This window comes from Lutjanus erythropterus, unplaced genomic scaffold (genome assembly GCF_056507025.1).
Source record: "Lutjanus erythropterus isolate fLutEry1 unplaced genomic scaffold, fLutEry1.hap2 Scaffold_191, whole genome shotgun sequence".
Classification (NCBI taxonomy): domain Eukaryota; kingdom Metazoa; phylum Chordata; class Actinopteri; order Lutjaniformes; family Lutjanidae; genus Lutjanus; species Lutjanus erythropterus.
The window spans coordinates 52833-56809 of NW_028146668.1; the positions used below are offsets into that span (position 1 = coordinate 52833).

At 39.4% G+C, this 3977-nt stretch overlaps 1 long non-coding RNA gene across 1 annotated transcript; it reads left to right on the forward strand.

Moving 5' to 3' along the window:
• The first annotated feature begins 2782 nt into the window (after window positions 1-2782).
• On the forward strand, window positions 2783-3604 carry LOC146303957 (uncharacterized). Its single transcript, XR_014769682.1, has 3 exons — window positions 2783-2901; window positions 3056-3090; window positions 3172-3604. It is a non-coding gene; the product is annotated as an uncharacterized LOC146303957 (long non-coding RNA).
• Window positions 3605-3977: the final 373 nt, after the last annotated feature.

Genomic DNA, 3977 nt, shown 5'->3' on the forward strand with positions numbered 1-3977 from the left:
TAAATTCACAGTAAAACCAATGATTTCAAGATTAATTAAATTAGATAAAACTATGCATAATGTGACATACATTACTGACAAAGGAAAAACAGGTGACAGAGATTAACCATATTACCTCAGACTGCATATGAAGAGTGGGCCAGAGGTCCCTGAGCTGTTTCACAGAAAGTTGATTCTGCATGTTGGAGTCACTGGAGTGTGAAGGTGTGGAGTTGTCTTGGTTTCTTGGGCTTCTTGTTTCAGCTCAAGCCATCAACCCAAAGTATCCGTATTTGATGACCAAGGAATGAGACTTAACAATCAAATGTCTTCCTCCAGAATTACTTACTGCTCCTTGAAAACTGGGACTCGTCTGACTCCTGATCATCATCAAAATCGTGGTACTGGTGTCACAGTTCGGTACACAGCATGTGCATGATGAATACAACAAATACATCTGTTTTCTGACCGCCTCAGTCACACTATTGTCATTCTGGCAAGTGAAGTAACACTCCAATCCAGCGGGTGGCATTAAATCACCAAAATGCTGTTTGCCAACTGCCATTTAAAACAAAGAACAGCCAAAGAAGACGGTGCAGCAAAACAAGGACATTGGATGCTTTTCATTCTGTAAATTCATCTCCTCCACTTGCTCCCTCTCCTCACATCTTTGCTCCACCCAGCGAGGTCATGACAGAGATGTGAGGACGGAGGAGACAGAGCTGTGAGATGAAAAATCCTTGGTTCCTTTTTTGGCATTAGTCTGAAGCGGCGTCAGTTACTGATGACGAGCTGATAACAGCCGTATCAGCGGTCAAACTGACTGGTACGAATGTTCACAGAAACAAATCTAAGAAAGATTTCAATACCTGACAGCATTCAGTTAGATCTGTAAATTGAAATGGCTGATTATTGGTAGTATTCTTTCTGATGCTGATTTTAATCATCATTTAATATTCCTTTTTCCATCTTCTAATTAATATAGGCAACTGATCAGTGTTATTTGTTTACTTAGGCTATTTATTGGCTTGCATTATGGTCATCTGCACAGTAATACACACATCACACTTTCCACTTGCTTGTGTCATTATTCACAACATGCAGGTGCAAGTGCTGCAGAAACTTCTGTCAGTCACTGGACTTTGATCTCCCTTTGTGGGTCTTGATGATGCAGGATGAAAATTGCCAAAACTGCCCAATTAAGGGATACACCAGTGTATCCTCGGTCTGAGCACCTCCCAGTAAATTGCACTACTCTTTGCTCAAAGTAAATGAAAAGAAACTAAACTTTATTGATTTGGGGTTTTTGATGTTGTTGTTGTTGCTTTTTCTGCATTTTACTGTGACACGCCTAGTTTTCATACTGAACATTATTCAGCTCTTGCAGTGAGTAAGGTGAACGAAAATTCAGAGTTGCATAATCAATCATTTTATTTCACTGTAATCAAAGACTACATGTAACACAAACTCCAATTTTTTAAGCCCTGATAAGTCCAAGCATTTGAGTTTATTAGTTAGGCAAGTACTAGAGTACTAAGTTAGTAACTGCTAACTTATTCAGGTTTACAGTGTTCCATTCATCCACTCATGGAATTGATAAAAAAAAAAAAAAAAGGTCAACCAGTCAAAAAAGCCAGCATTTCTTTTTTTGTGTGTGTGTGTATTTTTTTTCCATAGCACCTGTTCATCGAGGCACCAAAGAAAAGACATTTGATGAAAGTATCTGTGTATGATGAATTGCACGTTGTGTAATGTTAATTTGGTAGATACATTTATGCGTATGGTATGGGAGTGTCTTGAAGTCAAAACATTCTGGGAAAGGGTGTCTCAAAAATTGTCCAATATGACACAAATAAATTTTTATTGTTTGCCATCTCTAATATTAAGGAATGATCATTCATCTGACCCTTAACTCAGAAGCGGTTGTTATCTTTGGCAGCCATGGCTGCTAAAATGTTGGTTGCTGTAAGATAGTTATTTTCTAATAAATAATCAATCCATCAGTTGTACCATTCTTTAAAGTGATAGTTCACCCAAAAATGAAATTTCATTCAATATCTATTGACGCTTTGCTGATGTGAGGATGAGTGAAGATCTCCAGTTCACAAAACACTCCTCGGGTTTCAGTGGAAAACAGCCAAATCCAGTGACCAGTTTTGAAATTAAAAAAATAAATAAATAAAATAAAACACAACAAAACACAAAAAATGTCTCCATACTGCTTGTGTTGTGTAATCCAAGTGTCTATAAACTGCAACATTAAAATCTGACCCAAAAAGATGCCATTTACGCCATGTTTTTACCCTAAATGTCAACTGTAGCCTCTCAGACCAGAGCCACATGTACACCTGAAACATAAGTCGGGCCTTTCTCAATCTGGAAAGGATTTTGTACACTACACTACAAGGTTTCTGTTGCTCTCGCTCTGTAGTCCATGGCTGCAGCAACAAAATGATGTTCCTCCTCTATGTCGAAGGCCTTGTACATTTTGTTCTTTGTTGAAAGTTTGTGAAGTCAACGTATGCGTAACAAGTCACTATTTCTGAGCAGATCTCTCTCTGTTGTCTGAGTCACTTCCAGGTAGCATGTAAACAGAGATGTGAAGGTATTGCGAGATCTCATATATCTTGTGTCGTGCAGCTTAGGCGAGAGCTTATGTACCCACTTCAGGCGTGTGCATGTAGCTCTGTTGTGAGAGGTTACAGCTGAGATTTAGGCTAAAAACATTGTGTAAAGGGTGTCTTTTTGGGTCAAATTTTAATGTTGCATCTTACGGACACGATTGTAGCAGGGGGAATAGAGAGAGTCAGGCACAATGGGCCAATCAGGAGGAGAGCACTGCAGTTGTTAAGAGGCCATGAAGCACAGGTGTGTAAGCCTCACTCATGCTCCTGAAATCACTCTGGTGCACATGCTCCTCTGGTAAGCCAAACAAATCCTGTTCTGAGATTATTTGTTTTTAAGGGTAATGTAGGGGTGCAAAATGCACCCTGAGGTATTTTATTTGTACATAGCATGTAAATATAGAAACTGTAAACATGTGGGTCTGCCAATAATTTATTCTTTCTTTGTAAAGGGTCCTAACAATCCTACAGTAGTGCCAGGGGCAAGGTATGAGAATGCCTCCTTATATCAAGCATTGTTTGCATGTCTGTAGCCTGAGATTTAACATGTGCTTTGTTAAATTTACAGGGAAAAGTGCTGGTTGCCGTTTACGGCCTACTATTATATTTGGATTTTGTTTTTTAGCAGTTGGAGTACATGGCTAACTTATAGCTCTGCTTTTCTGTTGCAGTGCTGCAGCTGGTGTTGGCCTTCGGTCACAGGAGCAGCTGGTGCAGTGGGAGTTCACCTGTCGATTTGTGGTGTTATCCTTTAAGGTTTGCTGTGGCACTGGTATTAGTTTGGGTGTGTTTCTGTTGGGGTAAAGAGGGTTTACTTTATTTTCTAGTTTTGGCATTTAAATATATCTTTGTTTTGTTCACATGTAGTATACTGCAAGTGCACCAGCCTGCTGACCGGTGTGCCCACACCATCTGCAGCGAGATATTTGACCTTTTAACCTTTTTAAATTTGATGTTAGCGACCCTCCACCGTAATAAAATAGCCTGTTACGGCATTTTGACCCACACTGACTGTTTGCTTCATCATTGAAGTTTGCCTGTGTGTAATTTTTAGCTGAGTGTCACACTTGGATTACACCACACAAAGCAGTATGGAGACATCTTGTGGTTTTTGTTCTTTTTTTTACATTTTAAAATTTTCACTTCAATTGTACTGGATTTGGCTGCAAGGCTGTTTTCTGCTGAAACCCGGGAGTGTTTTGCAAACTGGAGATCCTCACCCATCCTCACATCAGCACAGGGGTGAGTAGATATTGAGTGAATTTTCATTTTTGGCTTAACTATTGCTTTTTAATAGAGTATGTGCTTATAGAACTGTCCAGAGCAAAGATGAACTATTATAGCCAAAACAATCTTGAAGTGGATTGAAGCACT